Raw genomic sequence first — 19,531 nt, forward strand, 5'->3', positions numbered from 1 at the left:
TTGGCTTTGGGTATCTTGTAATATATATATACCCACATATAATGGGTACATTTTTTGAGCAATTCGTTGATATATTTAGTTACCTTTCAGTACAGAGCATGTCTGTGCCTCCACTTACATTAGTAAAAGCATAGTGGATACTTTCTTCATTAAAGGGGTTGTATTCCCACAGATTTCCTCTCAAATATGAGAACCTCCATGGCAATCCGCTGATTCAGCACCCATGATCTCTGAAATACAACCTATTTAACAGAAGTAAGTTTGCCATAAGCAATAATGAGGAGATTTACAATGGTAAACATTCCATAATTCTGGCTTAAATGAAATCTGTCAGGTGATTTTCCAGTACAATACTAATGTTATCTTTAAATAGGGCTTAAGGAGATCTTTCAGGCTCAGTAAGTTTTATTGGGCTACGTTATCCTGTTATCTTGTTGTAACTTCCATAGAATTCAGTGTGACGTAATAAATAGTCAAGAATATGTAAATACAAACTGCATATGTACCAAAAATGCAAAAATCCAGCTTGAAAACAGGGACCTGGTCCTTCTTTTTATATATGTTTTGATATGAATTTATATTTTGATTTATATTTGAACTTTAATAAAGAAGTTTTGGATTTTTTGCACTTTTGAATGTTTAAATGAACTGATTTGCCAGCCCAGGATGTCTGAGCACCGCACCCATCATTACATTTTCCGGTGAGCTGTTCATTATTTCTCTTGTTACAAACTCATATGCCTTGCTCCCCACTCCCACCTCTCAGTGCTTGCATCAGTGATAATAAATCTGAACTGGATTTGCATTGCTGCCCCCACCCAAAGTTTCCTTAAGCTCTATTTAAAGATGACATTATTATTGTACTACAAAATCTTCTGACAGATTCCCTTAAAGGGGTATTTTCAAGTTAGTATCTTCAGGAGCACACTGCTCCCTGCTTTTCCAGGTAGTGTTGAGCTCTTGGAGATTGAGAGTTTAGAAGAGCAGCATGGTCATGCCACTGGTCTAGATTGTGCTCTTTCCTAGGCTGCTAGCTGGAGGAGCTTTGCATGGGTGAAGTGCAGGGGTACGGAGGCTGATTAGATCGAGCTATTTGACCAGCTTCAGAGGTGTGCAAGCAGGCTGTAAAGCATAGAGCCTACTCATATTGCCCTTCCATTATTTAGATACGTTTTGGACTGTAGAGTGGTCAGTACCCTAAAAAACAAGATGTATGCTATAAAATTAAAATTCTGTCTGCTCTTATGAAAGGGTAAATTGCTAAGTTGCTTGCTTTTTTGCAAGCACTCTTCAATGTTATCTATTTCTAAACCAGAGACAACCCTTTTAATTATCATTAAAATTACTAATTATTAATTTTACTAAAATTAAAATTTAATTACCATCTCATACTCCGGCTCACTTTTTTGATTTTACCAGACTTGTTTGATTAAGGGTACGTGGCAACAATGAATTTTATTCACATTTATAAAGGAGTGTGTTTTCACTGTGCCAGAAGTGCAGCATTTTACAGTACAAAAATGGATGGGATTAATAAAAATTCCATGTCCACTGTGTTTCTTCAATACAAGGAAGTTTCCTACACAAAGCAGCTTTATACAAAACATAACACACCAAACAGAGACAAAAAGTGCAGCGGCAAAAGCATGATAAAAATGCAATATCAAAAACGCACATAATAACACAATGAAAAAATCCAGTTAAACTAAAGTGTAAAAATTCTGCAGCGTCAAAAACCCAACAAATATTGATCATGGGGGGAACTTACCCCAAGGGTTGTATCCTCTTGGAAAGGGAGTGCGGCTTGTTAGGAACCGGTGTGGCCTCAGAAGTGTGTAAATTGGCCACAATTCTGATGCAAATTTTTCATACAAAGTAGGACAATCGATAGGTGGTTAAATTTAGACCTAACACTAAATATGCACCAAATTTATCAATCAGAATCAGTCACTATGATAAATTTGGTGCCTTTTTAAACTATGTTTCCACACTGCAGATTGGGTGTAGACGTTTTCTGCATTAAATCTGCACCTTCTGGCAGAAAAACGCACCAAAAAACGTGCCAAAAAAGTATGTGTTTTTGTGCTTTTTTTGTTATGCATTTTTTAAAGCAATGGGTGGAAGGGCTAAAAAACACAGGAAAAAAGATACCAACAATTTACATGCTGCAGATTAATTCTGCAAATCTGCAAATAAAAAATAAGCACTTCAGAATCTTCATTGACTTTGCTGGCATAGTTAGCATTAAGACAGACATACAGATTTGGGCCACAATCTGCACCAAATTTGCATAAAAAAATGCACCATTCGCACACAGCCTTAGCCAGGAATAGTATATCTGCTTAGTCTTTAGAAGATGAAGGCCACTGTAGGAGAATTGTAATATTACACAATAAACCTTGAAATTAATGACTGCACATTTATAACATGTCGGTCGCGACAAAGATTGTTGACTGCTCTTTACTCTAGCTAATATGGCTATCCTATGTAGGATGCCTATAGAATAACAGTCATATGCACTAATACAGTTTCTTTATTAGGTGGTTGTCTGGGTGGAGCAACATGTTTAAGAAATACAATCTGTGATCTTTGCCGTTGTATTTACCTCTCTTTTACTTGAATTAGTTAATAAATATGTAAGGAAGAATAGTGAATAATGGATTATAATTAGGAAACAGAGCACTGTAGGCAAAAAAATAAATATATATTTGTGTGTATATATATATGTAGACAAGCTGTCCAAAATCCTACAGCTGTGCTATTTTTTAGCATTTAAGAATAGCTTCATTTGAATCTTTCATTTTTGAGCATTTTTGCCATAAATCAATATTCACGCTCTTCTGGTAGGTTAGATAATGATAATGTATCATGTTCCAGTTCTGCCAGTTCAGTAAAAGGGATCATACAGGACTGAAAAGACAAGTCTGATCATTATAAATGGCAGGTGCTATGAATGGTGTTGTGGCTCGACTACTTTACATTCATAGGAACTTAGTTGAAATACCATACACAACCCATATACAAGTATGGCACTTTTTCTTGAAAACTTTGTTGGCTTGCTGTATGAAAATCAGCATAGCTAAATATCATTAGTTAAATTCTAGATGATTGTATAATGGTATAAGATTTAAGAGACTTAAAGATTCTTTGAGTAATTGACTGGTCTGTTTGATAAATATAGAATGGTTTTTGGAAAAGTTATTCCTGTGGTAAAGTGGTCAGCTGGTTTCTTGTCCTCAGTGACATTTAGCTGTTTGATTTGTTCAATTTAACCTGGAAAAACAGACAACATAATGAATTTGTTTAAGTGAAAAATAAAAAGATTATCTGATCATTGCAGCTGCCACACTGGGAGCAGTAACTCTGACAAGATGCTGGTAGTTTAATTAACAAACAATCAAATAGCTTTTGCTTGGGTAAGTTTAATAAGATTAATGACGAGTGTTGTGTCTGACAATGTAAAAGTCATGTCTTGACAGGCCTGATTCAATACAGACTAAAGATGGGAGGTGTGAGCTTCTCATTAGACCTGACCAGACGTGAAAGTTAGAAGGACTACACGATTAAAGATGGCAGCAGCTGTGGTCCTTTAGGAACCATTGAGGTTTACCCCTCATCATGTTTCCTCCGGCGTCATCCTCTAGACATTCCTAGTCATGATTAATTAGCATCTTACATCTTGTTTTGTGATGTTGGGGCACTTGATGCTCGTTAAAGACCATTAGATCATTACAGGTCCTGCCAGATTTCAGGTCCCCAAAGGATCATTAATTAAAGCTGTACAATTGGAAGTAAAAAGAGAAACAAAGCACCAGAGCTTGTTTATTTTCATTCTAGTACTCTCTATTTGCTCATGTGATAAAGATTGCAGCATATAAATAATGCTCAGTATTAACCAGTATGGTATATATCAGGATAAAGCAGACTAAAAGGTGTTGTACAGGCAAAAGTTTCTCATTATCTGAGAATTTTGTAAATATAACACAATATTGTCATCTGCTATCACCATTCTGGATGTAGGGCAGACCGCTCCATGGTCTATGCCGGTACAGAAGCAATGCCTTTGCCATTCAGTCAATCACAGTGCTTGTGATAAGTTGTAACAGTCAGATGACTTCAAACTTGAAGGACTCGTCTTTTGATGTTTTTCTCGTCACATGCCTCCTGCAGCCTATCAGAAATTGTTGCAGTCTTGTGGCTAGCTGAATGGCACAGTCATCACTTCCAGGGTTAGCACCGACCACGGCCTGGTATAGTTAAAGGGGTTTTCTGGGACTTTGAAATTGATGGCCTTTCTTTAGGATCAGTTAACAAAATTTGACTAGCGAGGGTCCATCTCCCAGCAGCACCAATGAACAGTTCTATGTTCTCCTCATTGTTTTCCAGGGAAAGTTTCTGTACATTTTGCAGCGACTATAAATGTGCAAAGTGATGCTTGGTAAACTGAGAGTTAATTGCAGCTCTTCAACAACTGATCAGTATGAGTGGTGCTAGTCTCATATTAAGTCCCTAAGTACAAGCATTTAATATCAGTATACCACAAAACCCCAGTATAATGACATAATGACATACATATGCATCTGTATAAATCTACAAGCCCCCATTTACATACTTCCTGGTGTCCTTTCAGCTGGACCATTACATACGTAATGCAATCATCAAATGTGGCGTGCACCTAGCTGGGCTTATCTATCATAGTTATAATGCTTGTCTCCAAAAAAAGGATCTTACTATGTTTTAGTGTGTCTCCCACTGTCCTTTCCTGTCTACAGGATAGGACCGCTGCAGCCAATCACAGGGCTTGGTAGCATGATCAGACTTTTAATTACACAGGTATGCAAAATTTGGGTTTATGAAAATGGGTTCAAATGCAATGACTGATTCTAATGTATTCTTATGGCCTGATTTAAAAAAAATAACTTCTATTTTTAACCATTACGTATGGATTTTTGCTCAAAACAACTGTCAAATTACATACAAGTGAGATGAACAAGAAAACTCTTTATTGTAGCCAAAAATGTACACAATATAATATACACTAGAGATCAAAATAAGAGAAGTACACCCAAGTTCCTACATGTTAAGGACATTGTGTATGCCTATGTGATTATATCCTAACATGAGTAAAGTAGCAGTATTTTAAGCTTATTTCATAAATTGAATTTATACAAAAGCACATACTTAAAATGTAAATGAGAGAAATTAAAAAGAAAACTGATCAAAATTAGAGAATACTATCAAGTACTTGCAAGTTACTGGTGTTAATCTGGCACCTAGTGCTAATTTCCTTACTTACCTGACAAACCCTATTTAACTGGCAGCCTAACTTACCAGTTTCCACTGACTTTGCAAAAATGGTGTGATGTTCCAAAGTTACTGAAACCCTCTTGCAGGAGGTTGTGCAGATGAAGGCCAAAGGGGTGACCCTATCCGCCATAGCAAGCAAAGTTGGTCATTCCAAGTCTATGATTTTGAGAATATTGCATCTTTACAACATCACAAACTCTTTCAAGCCCCCTAAGAAGGCTGGTCGCCCTCGAAAGACAAATGCAAGACAGGATAGGATAGTGCGGAGACTCTCCATGGGTAATAGTTTCAATACTGCAGCTGGAATTGCTCTCCAGTTCAGCACTGAACAGGGTAAGGATATGTCTCGTCATACAGTGTCACAATGTTTAAGATCATTTGGACTGAAAGCCCACTCTGTATTGACCAAACCTCTCATTATCGAAAAGAATCAAAAGGCTAGACCCACCTTTGCTGAGAAGCATGTTGCGTGGACATAGGAGAATTGGTCTACAGTTCATCTTAGTGATGAAAGCAAGTTTAATTTATTTGGGTCTAATGGGAAACACTATGTTCGTTGACAAACTTGGGAAAGACTGAACCCCAAGTGTGTAAAGAAGTCAGTGAAAGGTGGTGGAGGAAGTGTTTTAGTTTGGGGAATGCTTTCTGCAGCAGGAGTTGGACCTCTCATACTGCTACATGTGGCAGAGTGAATGCAAGTGTGTATCATAACCTTCTTCAATAACACGTGGTTCCTAACTTGCATTCATCACTCAATCAGCCAGCAATTTTCATGCAGGACAATGTCCACTGTCACACAGCAAAACTGGTAAAGCAGCTATTTGAAACAGAAAGTATTGAAACAATGAAATAGCCAGCCCAGAGTCCTGATCTAAACCCAATAGAAAACCTCTGGAAAATCCTTGGTGACAAAATTATGGCCAAGAAACCCTCAACACTCAACAGTCAAAGAACTGTGAAAGAGATTGGAAGAAGAGTGGCCAAAATCACACCAGAGCAGTGTGAGAGACTAGTGATGTTCTGTTGCCACAGATGTGCTGAAGTCATTCAAAGCATTGGCCTTTACACTTTCTACTAATTGGTGACTGTTAGTGAAAATGTTGTTATAATCTTTCTCTGTGCTACAGTCATTGTTGTTCTCTAATTATGATCATCACATTTTGGACAATATAAAGGTTTTATGTTGATAAACTTTGGATCTTTTGTAAAACACTGTTCTTGTGGCATGGTGTACCCCTTACAAGAAACCTTCAAATGTTGATCAATATAGATTACATTGTTTCTGAAAAAAGTAAGTAATCATTTATTGTTCTCTAATTTTGATCTCCAGTGTATATAAAACTTCAAGCTTCTCTTGTTACCTTTTCTCTTATGGAAGGCCTGCGGACCTTCTCTGTGATGCATTCAGCAGTAGTCCTCCATCATGTTCACATTCCATCTACCTTGGTATCGGCGTTCCATCTCCTTAATATCTGATGAAATCTTTCTCTTTGCTATTCGCTAACAGTACCAAAGTTTTCATTAAAATAGTAGAAATGAGAATGTAAAAAAATGTAACTTCAAATTCAACAGACAACCCGAGGCTTTGAAACATTTTAGCATGTTCTCTACAATGGACTTAGATTTTTGATCTTTGTTGTTACCTAGAAATTTCTTCATAACGTCTTTAAAAGAATCCCAAGCCCTTTTCTCAACAGCTTTCATTTTTGTTTCAAACACATTGTCCCTCATGAGTTTCTAAATAGCTGGACCCACCAAAAAAATGCCTTTCTTCAGTTTTGCTTTGGACAATGCCTCAAACTTGGTAAACAGGTACTTAACCCCTTAACGACCGCGGACAGTAAAATTACGTCCTAGCGGTCATAACGTTACTGCCCGCGGTCTGCTGGCAGCAGCATGCCGCGATCGGCGCACATCTCAGCTGATTTTCACAGCTGAGATGTGTGCCTGCTAGGCACGAGCAGAATCATTATCTGCTCGTGCCGTTTAACCCCTGAAATGGCGCTGTCAATATGTGACAGTGCCATTATAAACGCGATCGCGTTAAAGTTTTACTTACCGCCCGATACCGGAAGTCACGTGACATGATCACGTGACTTCCGGTGGTTGTCATGGTAGCACAGGGTCATGTGATGACTCCTGTGCTAGACATGAACTACTTTCACTTTCACTTTCCACGGAGGCCAGGGAAGCAGGAAGTGCACGTATCTGCTGTTTACAGCTGTGTAGCTGTGATCAGCAGATAGTGCAGAGTGATCGGATTGCTGATCGCAATAGCCCCCTAAGGGGACTAGTAAAACAAAAGAAAAAAAGTAAAAAAAAAAGTTTTAAAAAATTAAAAAAAAAACCAAAAAAACAAAAGTTCAAATCACCCCCCTTTTGCCCCATTGAAAATTAAAGGGTTAAAAAAATAAAAAATATACACACATTTCGTATCGCCGCGTTCAGAAACGCAGGATCTATCAAAATATAAAATCAATTAATCTGATCAGTAAACGGCATAGCAGCAAAAAAATTCCAAACGCCAAAATGACGTTTTTTTGTCGCCACAACTTTTGCGCAAAATTCAACAACAGGCAATCAAAACGTAGCATCTGCGCAAAAATGGTAACGTTAAAAACGTCAGCTCGAGTCACAACAAATAAGCCATCACTGAGCCATAGATCCCGAAAAATGAGAACGCTACGGGTCACGGAATATGGCGTAAAACGTGCGCCACTTTTTTCAGACAAACTTCCGAATTTTCTTTAACCCCTTATATAAAAGAAAACCTATACATGTTTTGTGTCTACGAACTCGCACTGACCGGAGGCATCACACCCACACATCAGTTTTACCATACAGGGAACACAGTGAATAAAATATCTCAAAAACAATAGTGCTATCACACTTTTTTTGCAATTTTTCTGCATTTGGAATTTTTTTGCCATTTTACAGTACACTATATGGTAAAACCTATGATTTCATTGAAAAGTACAGCTCGTTCCGGAAAAAATGAGCCCTCACATGACCATATTGACTGAAAAATAAAACATTTACGTCTCTCAGAAAAAGAAGGGGGAAAAAAAAAACGGAAAGCGAAAAATTGGCCAGTCGTGAAGGGGTTAAGTGTCTCCTTTTGGTAGAAGTTTCACAAACTGCTTCATTAGTCTAAGCTTAAAGTGGAGTGGTGACAAGAGAACTTTAATGGGATCCACTAAACTTTCCACAACTATGTTCTGGAGGTTAGGTTGCAAAGATGTGCTCATTGGCCAGCTTTTTAGGCTCCAGTGACAAGTCCTATACTGGCTGTCCCATGTACACAAAAAGCATGGGTACGAGAACAAAGAGAGAACTCTCAGATCACCACATATTGACCGTCCTTGATCCTTGTAGATAGGTTTCTTGAGAATAAAGTCTAAATTCTCATAGCTTTCCTTCAAGTGCACAGCATGCCCTACTGGCACTGAGGCATACTTCTTGCCATTGTGCAGTAGTATAGCTTTTCGTCTTTTTTGGGATGAATCAATAAAGAGACTCCACTTGCTCACATTGTACTCAATGTGAAATGGTACACTTCAGCATCATCTCAAAAGTATGAAAGGAATTCCTTTTAGAACTCTATGGAATGGAATTATATTCTTTTGGAAGCTTTTGGAGTCAGTGTTTGTGAAAAAACTGTACATTATGGATTTGTTTCGATATTTTATCTAAGTTCAGTGAGTGAAAGTTCTGTGTATCAAAATCACCTTTTACTTTTCAAACAATTTTACTCTTGCAGACCTATGTTATACTTGTGCTGACATTGTATACAAGACACTGATTTAACCCCAGGCATTAATTGTGTAAAATGCAATGATAATTGACATTTTGGTAAGGAATGCTGCAGCAGAATATCTAAAACTTTATGTACTGCTTAGCTGCATTACTAGATATTGCCACAAGATAGAGCCATTGTCTTTCAAACAGATAACATTTGTGTCTTGCCTGCAATCTTTAGTAGGAAATCAGCCTTCTTAGGCCTTGTTTCCGCTTATACAGCCATTCAGCTTTTTATTACCATTTATCATGGTACAGAGGCAGTTTTCAGTCGGGTCATTCCAATCAGCATATCAGCTGTTGTGCCTGACCCTTTCAAGGAGTAGGATCTGAAAACACTACATATTCCGTTTTGTTAGACAGCTCACCAGCTTTGCAGTAGAAACTAATAAAAAAGCTGGATGACACCTCATTCGGCTGTCCTCTTAGGATGTATTGGGAGAGTCCTGAATTTGAGGAGCTGCCCTGTGAGGTTGGATTATGTTCTGACTTAGGCTATGTTTTTTTGCAGCATTTTTTGGGCATGAATTACATGTGTGCTTTGTCTACCGTAAATGTTTAATAAATGTAGTTTTGTTCACCAAAAATGCTTCAAAAACACACCGAAAACTGCCACAAAGAAGCCACAAAAAAATTGTGTAGAGTTTTTTTTATTTCAGTTTCTTTACTTCTTAGGGATGATAAAACACTGCAAAAAACCCTGAAAGAATTTACATACTGCAGATTTCCCAAATGCTACAATTCAGTCAGGAAAAACAAAAACAAATGAGCAAATACTGTGCAGTAAGTAAATGAATAATAGTACATGGGAATAACATGAAGTGCTTAGTTGGCACTATTTTGATCAAAAGAGCATAAAAGCTACCCCACCGTGACAAGGTGTACCTAATCAGGATGGTTTCTCATAAAAGCATGTGCACCAGATTTCTGAAATCCCATGGCTTTTGTTGGTGTTGTAAAAAGCAGCTTTTAATTCGCAGAAAGAAGCAGCAAGAAAAACATTGCAAAAACACTGCATGTGATCCTAGCTTTTTACTGTATCTGTGTCCTGAGACCAGAGAGCCAAACATATCGACTGAACTCTGCTACATCGGATAGACTCTGATGGATCTGCAAGGTCCTTCAAGTCACGTGACATTCTCAACTCACATCAGCAAAAAGCAGGTCAGTCGCAGACTGGCAGAGACGTGAAAGGTCAAACAAGTAGGATGCTTGTGTGGGGGAGAGGGGGCACTGTGGGAAAATTCATACTGTGGATGTATTATACAGTGTAGATGTACCACCCCGCGCTCGACTGCAGCCGAGCCGCTGGGATCCGGGCTCATTGGTGGGTGGCTCGAGCACCTCCGGACCCGGGGTCACTTCGCTCTGAAAGGGTGCTGGCGCTACTTAGGAGGGTGGTAGGTAGGTGTACGGCCGGAGCCGTGTTTGAGTTCGTGACACCACCCACGGGATGTGGTGAAGGTGTAGACACCACCGCTGCGGTTACGGGGCACCCGGGGGAGATAGTGATGCAGCAAGATGTTAACCCCTCCGTGGGCAGGGATGATGGCCTCAGGACCCGTTGGGGAGAGTAGCTGGGTGGTGCAGGGTGGCCGGATGGCACTGTTGTAGTCACTGTTATTGACACACACAAGTCTCTGGTAAACAAAGTTGATGGTGGTCGGTGCCCGCAGCCGGCTGCATCTGGTCCCCCACCCGGTTCGGTGGTCTTTGCCTTTCTCCTGCATCATGTAGTGTATGTGTAGACTGCCTGCGCTTCAGCGATGGGAGTCCGCTCCCCGGCTGTGTATATGTAGGAGGAGCCCTTTTGCCCGCAGACGCTGGCCCGTGGGATCTCTCTGCCTGTGCGGTGGCTTTCTATCTCCCTCGGTGGGCTGTTGTCTTCAGTTGGGACTTGGGTGGGAAAGGACCTATAGTCCAGACCGCAATCAGTGAGTTAACTCAGTCCAGGGGATTCTAGACCTCGTTTCAGGGTCTGAGTACCTCCCTGTGTGCTCTGGTTTCCAGTCGGTTCCCCGGGTCGGTACCGGCGGGCCACTACCCTGTCCCGGTCCACCACTGTTCCACTGAGCCGTCTTCCCGGCTCCTGCAGGCTAGGCCACCGTATGCCTCCTAGCTAAGGTGTGCGGGCTACGACTATCACACCTGTCAGTCCGTCACAGGCCTGTACCACAGGCCTGACCTCCTCACTCCTCGACACTCTAACTGAACTCTCCCTTAGAAACTGACTGTGTTTTCTGCCTCAGGCCCTCTGAACTCCTCGGTGCGTGTGGCTAACCGCCTGGCTCCGCCCCCTGGTGTGTTCATCAAGCACTGAGGGAGGTGACTAGGGTTTATGTGGTTGGCTGGTGTTACCTTGTGTGGGACTGGTGTCGTGCGGGGCGCTATCTGTGACTACCTGGCTAGTCCAGCGCGTCACATAGAGGCCATTGTGGCGGAATTCATACTTCGGGGGGGACATCATAATATAGGTGGACTGTGGGGGCTTTCTCTGTGTGTGTGGGGGCATTATTTTTGTTGGGGGCCAAGGAACATTACACTTTGTGGGGGACATTGTATTGTGTTGGTGTGCTGCAGGTGCATCATACTTTGTACATTTTATGACGGCACTATACTGAGTGTTGGTGTGCTGTGTAGCCTTCATACTGTGAGTGTTGAGGAACAATGTGGGAGTATATTACTGTTTGTGGTGAGAACTGTAAGGACGTTGTACATTCGTGTGAGGTTCATGTTGGCCAATCCAATGGTTTTTTATAAGCTGAAATAGAAATACTTAATGAGTTAATATATTTGTAACATTTATCTGCCTTCCTCTGCCCCATACACTTCACTTTCTCTGAAGACCGACCAATGGTGTCTGCGACAGTAGCTTCGACAATGCAGAATGAGTGAGTGCAAAATTTCTTCATATTGACAGCAAGTGTAGACAAGCATTACTTAAATACTGCATTGAATTGGCATGTAAGTGACAAACCATCAGCATGGGATAAAAAAGACTGGCATGTGACACAAATTCACAAAATTTCTTCAATAGCTGCTAATGGTCAGCAGCTCATACCTAAAAGAAGTGTGTTTAACCATGTGCCCTTACTGTAAGTATCTATTTTAGTTTTTTTATTTTTGATTTTCATTGAGTAAAACCAATATTGTCTGAAGTTCCATTTACCAGTTATGACAGGTAAGAAGCCACTAATGCTCCATTACATATAGTGCAAAAGAAAGACATACATATTGCATATTAGATCATCCTCATAAGGTGAAATTATAACACTAAGCGCTGCAATAAGAGAAGTGAAATGGGTCTACATCAGTCAGCTCTTTTGTTTTCTTCTGTTCTTTCAATATCAACCTAACTGCGCAATCTTTTGTGATATACGGTATGCCCCTTAACTGTGGCATGAAGGGAATTTCAGCTAGACTTTTACTCACAACCGAGGCTAACATCCCTCCAATGCACAGAGATTTAACATCACAGGAAAGTGTTGGTGTAACAAATCTGACTCTACCTCATTTGAAATACAATCTAACCATGATCATCAAGCCTTGCCTTTGTTTGACCAAATGGATGATGTTAATGAACTCTGACTCAGAGAATTAAATAGATTTCCACAAGTGCCACAGGAAATCCAGGTTTACTCCAACCTTCCATTTGTGCAACTCCTTGAAACAAAGCCATGCGAGCAATACTGTTTGACTTGCCGGAAAAGTTTTGGTCTAAAAACTGTTGAGCTGCACATAGGGACAGACTAAGGCGGGCTTTACACGTTGCGACATCGGTAACGATATATCGTCAGGGTCACATCATTAGTGACGCACATCCGCACCGTTACCAACATCGCAGCGTGTAAACCCTAGGAGCGACGATCACCGATCGCAAAAATGTCAAAAAACGTTGATCGGTGAAACGTCGCTCCTTTTCGCAAAGTGACGTCGCGGTGACTTCGCTGTGACGCCGAACGCACCTCCCCCTTGAAGGAGATATTGTTCGGCGGTCACAGCGACGTCGCCGACCAAGTATGTGCGTGTGATGCTGCCGTAGCGATAACGTTCGCTACGGCAGCAATCACCACATATCGCATGTGCGACGGGGGCGGGTGCTATCACGCTTGACATCGCTAGCAATTGCGTGTAAAGCCCGCCTAAGACCCATTCCATGATTTGTATTTTCTTACGTGACTTTTCTTTTTTGTGTTGTAATATTCATTGTTATTTTTTGAGCCATATTGTTCAAGATGGTGCAAGAATTGATGAATTGTGTGCAAAATCAAAGCTGCTCATTTTTTTGTCTTTTGGCTTTTCTGTGCCTTTTTAATGTAAAAATTGCATCACACAATCTTCAACTGCTCACAAATAAAATTAGATAGATTTTGAGCTTCTGTAGGATACTTGTGCAAATATCTTATAACATTTTGAAAAGTAAATATTCAATAAGGCTAAAACATCTGGCTAAGGATAACCATGCCCACATTTTCAAACCAAAAAAAAACCTGACAAAACTAACTAAAGTGAAGTTAAAAAGGTCAAAGTAAATAATGAACATGGTGCAATTGAAAAAGTCACTAACTATTAGAACAATTTTACTCCAGAAAAAAATGCTCAAATGCAATGATGACAAAGGGACAAAGTGTCCAAGAAGATAACAAACCCGCTTTACACGCTGCAATGTATTTTACAATGTGTCGGCAGAGTCACGTCGTAAGTGACGCACATCCGGCATTGTAAGGTACATTGCAGTGTGTGACAGGTACGTGCGATTGCGATTGAACGTTAAAACGTTCATCGCATACACATCATACCTTTCTCTAGAATTGCACGTCAGATTGTTCATTGTACCCGGGGTAGCACACATCGCACTGTGTGACACCCCGGGAACGATGAACAGATCTTACCTACGTCCTGCGGCTCCCGGCCCATAATGCGGAAGGAAGGAGGTGGGCGGGATGTTTACGTCCCGCTCAGCTTCGCCCTTCGCTTCTATTGGCCGGCTGCTGCGTGACGTCGATATGACGCCGAACGTCCCTCCCACTCCAGGAAGTGGACGTTCACCGCCCACATCGAGGTCGTATGGAAGGTAAGTATGTGTAATGGGGTTAATCGTTTGTGCGGCACGTTCAACAAATTGAACGTGCCACACATGCGATGGGGGCGTTGCAAATCGCATACGATATCGTATGCGAAATTGCAACGTGTAAAGCAGACTTAAATCTTGCCTAAACTAAATATTTATCCAAAATCTAATATTATGAATGTGTTTTGCCCAAATCTCAAAAGAAACCACTATCGGGATTAATCCCAGAAGTGAGAGGTTTTTTTAACACATACTTCTTACTTTCGAACTCTCCTGCCAACAGTATCAGAGTCCAATTGTAAATCTTCGTTGTCCATCTCAGCTTCTTTGATAGATGAAATGCCTTCATAATCTTGTTAGACTAAGAGCCACATTTTTAGATAAGTATTATTGTTTAATGAAATAGTTAAGTCTCCATACTTATAGTCAAAAATCCTCTCTTCACCAGCATAACATGACATGCAAAAACCAACAAACAGCGTGAATAACGTTGTGGTGTTATTTAATCATTTTAATAGAAGAACTAATGTCAATGGTGAAAATCAAACATGCTAATATGTCTGGAGGTCAACTCACTGTTATTTTTTGTGTTTCGATCTATATACCCAAAATGGATGGATTCATCAAATGGCCTTCTGTCTCTCTATCTGCCTTTTCATCTGCCATTGGAATATCAAATCTACACATAAAATATTAAATGGTGCTCATAATCAATTCACATTCATCTGAGAAATTATCGAGGTATTGTAAAGCCATTGAAGTGCTCACCTCATAGCGAATAACCCACTCATTTCAAAATAAAGGCATGAGATCTAGCACCCCATCAGCAAACACGTGTACAACATAGATGTAGTTGGCGACCCAGCATATGATGTGGTTGGCGACCCAGCATGAAAACAATAGTGATGCAAGAGGAGGTGGAAAACAGATTCTATATTCAATTTGCCAAATAGAACCCTACTACAAATTTGCCCAGTTTAAGGAAGGGCTTTGTCAAAGGATAAGTATAAGAGTACGCTCACACGAGCGTATGAATCAGACGAGTGCAATGTGAGAAAATCTTGCATTGCACTCGGACCAATGTTATTCAGTGAGGGAGAGCAGATAGTCAGCTTTTTTCTCATCCAGATTCTGGATGAGAGAAAAGTCACAGCATGCTGCGATTGTCAGCGAGAGCCGTGTCACCCGCACCAATTCAAGTCTATGGGTGCGAGTGAAACATGGGACTGCACTCGGATGATATCCGAGTGCAGTGCGATAATCGCATCAGCTGACAATGGAGGAGATGGGGAGAATAATCCGTCCCTCTCCTCCGCAGCTCCCACCACCTCGTCCGCAGCTGCAGGATTGCGTCACAGACGCATGACACTCGGCTCATGCTAGCAGCACAGTGGGAGCCAAGGGTCATTAGCATATTGCATGCGATGCACTCTCATCAGATGCCATAGCATCATTACACAGCTGCCTTCTCTTGACTGATCCCATCGGTAACTGAATCACCTGGAGGCAATAACAAAAAATGGATTAGACAGAATTTTCTGACCTTTTTTTACGATAACAGGTCCAATAAAGAAATCCTAAGATTGGGCGGCAAAGGCACTGCAAACAGATCCGCTGTGCTCTACATCCTTGCCCAGTTTATCCAGTTCAATCACAGGAGTGTCCTCAATAGATTGAAGATCACCTGAAGGAAAGAAGTGACACTAACAAAAGGAATTAGAAGTTCTTCAGGAAAAACGTTAATGAGTAGCTCGGTTTCTTGAGGTGCAACTCTAGGGTCCCTTAATTGCTAAATGGCGATTTTGTGGTTTTGTGGTAAAGTAATTTACTCTTTAATTTTACCTTTTTGAAGCATCTGAGGCCCGAATGAACTTCACTGCAGATGGAGCATTCATGCTTACATCTATTTTGAGCCAAAAAATGAAAATTTTCCCTAATTAAAAAACTAGCAGGCTCCTGGCCTTTTGTTTGTAACTCCCACTCTGCTTCTGCTGAGCAAGAGACAGAAAAGGACAATTTCTGCTGTAATGGCATCAGCTGTATTCTTATGACCATTGCTTTGGATGTCCACCCTACCTCTGGCTGCAAGGCAAAACCTTTCCTAAGTCATCATATCTCCACCAGGATGTCCTGCCTTGTGACTTTTATGCAGAATGTATTTTATTCAAGTTTACAAACAATTTGACCTTCACGTTGAGATTTTTCTGACTGATCACACAAGTTAAAATAGAAAGTGCTTGTATTCAGTTATCAAATGTGTTGTCAACTTTCAATTTTTTGTCATCTGTTTTACGATCTTTAATGATGAATTGTAAGATGTCAGGGGTTACCAAAGATCATATATCAACATATTCATTTTTTACTATGTTTTCTGTTAACTCTGAGGACAAATGCATACTCAGTGGAGCCACACTGCAAAAATATTACTTCCCTTTCACAAAGGGGTAAAATGGCAGCATGCTGGAATGTAGGCCAGCCTGGTGAGTCTGATCCAGCTGTAATTGCTAGAGTAACCAGTGTACCCAGCCAAGAAACCACATTTTTTAAAACCATCAACCTCTCATCATTTACCATGAGGATCACAAACCGAATTAGTCTATGAAACCTCACCTTCAGTTCTGATAGCAAAAGTGGCCTGGAGCCAGATCCTGGAAGAGAAAATTGCAGTAAATACAAAGAACACAGACAAATTGTTACCTTTCAGTGCTGAGTAGCGCTGCTGTCCTTTGTTATTGCTACATGTGCCGCCCCTGCAGTGGTCGAACCACTCAGATCCGGGGGTTGCTACTGCTGTGGCTCGAGGGTCTCTGGACCCGGTGGCTCACGGCCACTTCAAATGAAAAGGGAGTATTTAGAGGGGATAAGAGTTCGTGACGCCACCCGTGGTTCACGGTAAGGGGAGTACCGCCGCTGCTGATGGGAGTACCTGGGGGAGATGGAGTGGGGCAGCCAGATGACGTTCCCTCCACGGGTATTAGAGGCCCAGGGACTCTGGATAGTGTGGTGCAGGGGAGCGCAGAGCTAGGCAGTAGCAGGGGATGACCATGTACTCACTCAGACAGCATCAATGATGAAAAGCAGGCTCTGACAACAAGGTGAACCAAGTCTCTGGGTACCGCTGCCCTCTTGGGGGAGCCCATCTGGGTATCCATCCCCTACAGTATTGTCTGATGGTCTGGAGCCGCCTCCGTGCACAAATTTGAAGTTTTCTGTTGACCTGATGGCATAAAGCTGTCCATGCCCCGCTCCCTACTCTTTGTAGTGGAGCTGTGCTCTCAAGGACTCACGCTTGGGATTTCTGTGAGCTGCTTGTGTTGGAATGCCCTATCCCCCTCATTGGGCTAATTCCCCTGATCTTTGAGCTTCTTGGGGACAATACATAAAGTCACTATCCTCCGCAGGTTAATTGCCGGTTTGCTTGAAGCTACTCCCTGACCTAGGGTCCAGTATTCCCCCGTGCTTTTGGTCCTGGACCGGCTATTGAACTCGACCTGCTGACTGTCCTCCAAGACTAGGTCCAAGCACCCAGTCCCAATATTCCGTGACCGGATCTCCGACTCCTCCGGTCCCAGACCACCGTCTGCAACCCAACCTGTAACTTCCCAGGGAGCTCCAACTCCCCAGCTCCTCACTCTTTGGTATCTACTTCTAGACTGACTAAGCTTTGCTCTCCTGGAGCTGACTACTCTGTCACCTCCCACCAGTCTGCCTGACCCCAGGTGGGCAGCCCTGTTCCAGCTCAGCAGCCCACTGGTGTGTCTGACAGTGTGTGGTGTGAGGTGTGGTTGGGATTTTGGATGCTGTTGGGAACCCAGATCCATGGGGGGTTGAGTCCTGCACTAAGGAATAAAGAGCGTTCAGTACCCTGTGATGACCTGACTAGTCCAGGGGCGTCACACTCCACCTTCTGATTCTCCGGCTCTTATTCTTCTGCAATCTTCTACAAGTTCCTTTCAAGGTTAAAGAGGAAAACGTGGAAGAAGGTGATGACTGCCTATTACCACTAGATTCATGCCAATGTTTTTGTGACCCTTGGCAAAAAAGATCATGAGTCTCTGTGCAACCCAGATCTTGAATGGGAGTGTTTGCATAGTTTACAGCTAGCAGGGAAAATAGAAAGCCTCCTAGACCTTTGAGAGGCTGAGTTCTTAGGTCATGCTCTGTTTGACACACTCGGCATATTCCCTCTATGATATATTATATTCTTATGCTAAAAATATACACATCTGAATACACAGTAGATCAGAAAAGTGACTACACTCCTCGCATAATTTTTTTCATTATTTTACTATATTTTTTCAAGGGACAACACTTTTGATATGACACTTTGATACAATGTAAAATAGTTAGTGTATAGCTCGTTTAACAGTGTAAATTTGATGTGCCCTCTAAATAACTCAATACAGTCATTAATATCTGGCCACAAAAGTGAGTACACCCCTAAGTCAAAATAGTGAAATTTTGCATAATTGGTTCCCTCCCCGGGTTATGTTTCTCATTAGTGTTACAAAGTCTCAGGTGTGAACAGAGAGCTTTGCCATGGTTGATCAAACAAGTTGAGTGCACGTGCTCCATGCCATATCATATGTCTTTTCTAAATAGATGTATAACTGCTACAAGCATTGCTGTAGAGGTTAAAGTAGTGGGGGGGTTAACTTGTCCGTGCTCAGACAATACATCAAATGCATGCAGCAAATTGGTCTGCATTACTGTCATCCCAGAAGGAAGCCTCTTCTAAAGATGATGCAGAAGAAAGCCCACAAATAGTTTCCTGAAGCCAATCAGTCTAAGGACATGGATTACTGAAACCATGTCCTGTGGTCTGATGAGATCAAGAAAAACGTTATTTGGTTCAGATGGTGTCAAACGTTTGTGGCGGTAACCAGTTGAGGCGTACAAAGAGAAGTATGTCTTGCCTAAAGACAAGCTTCGTGATGGGACTGTCATAGTTTGGGGCTGCATAGCTGTGGCGGTGGGAAGCTACAGTTCATTGAGGGACTCATGAATGCCAGCATGTACTGTGATGTACTGAAGCAGAGCATGATTCCTCTCTCTATAAACTGGGCCACAGGGCAGTATTCCAATATGATAACAACACCAAACATGACACCAAGACGACCACTACCTTGCTAAAGAAACTGAGGGTAAAGGTGTTTGACTGGCCAAGCAAGTCTCCAGATCTAAACTCTATTGTTTGTCTTTGGAAAATCCTCAAATTGAAGGTGGAGGAGCTCAAGGTCTCTAATATTAACCAGGTTCATGAAGAGGATTCCAGTAGCTCCTGTGAAGATCTACTGAACTGCATGTCCAAGAGCTTGAAATCAATGGTGGCCACACAAAATATTGACACTTTGG

The 19,531-nt window shown here is 41.4% G+C and overlaps 1 protein-coding gene across 12 annotated transcripts in view; it reads left to right on the top strand.

Moving 5' to 3' along the window:
• The window catches only part of KCNMA1 (potassium calcium-activated channel subfamily M alpha 1), a 1,029,133-nt gene that overhangs the window by 856,247 nt on the left and 153,355 nt on the right, over positions 1-19,531 (top strand). The window lies entirely within an intron of this gene.

The sequence above is a fragment of the Anomaloglossus baeobatrachus genome, chromosome 5 (assembly GCF_048569485.1).
Source record: "Anomaloglossus baeobatrachus isolate aAnoBae1 chromosome 5, aAnoBae1.hap1, whole genome shotgun sequence".
Taxonomy (NCBI): domain Eukaryota; kingdom Metazoa; phylum Chordata; class Amphibia; order Anura; family Aromobatidae; genus Anomaloglossus; species Anomaloglossus baeobatrachus.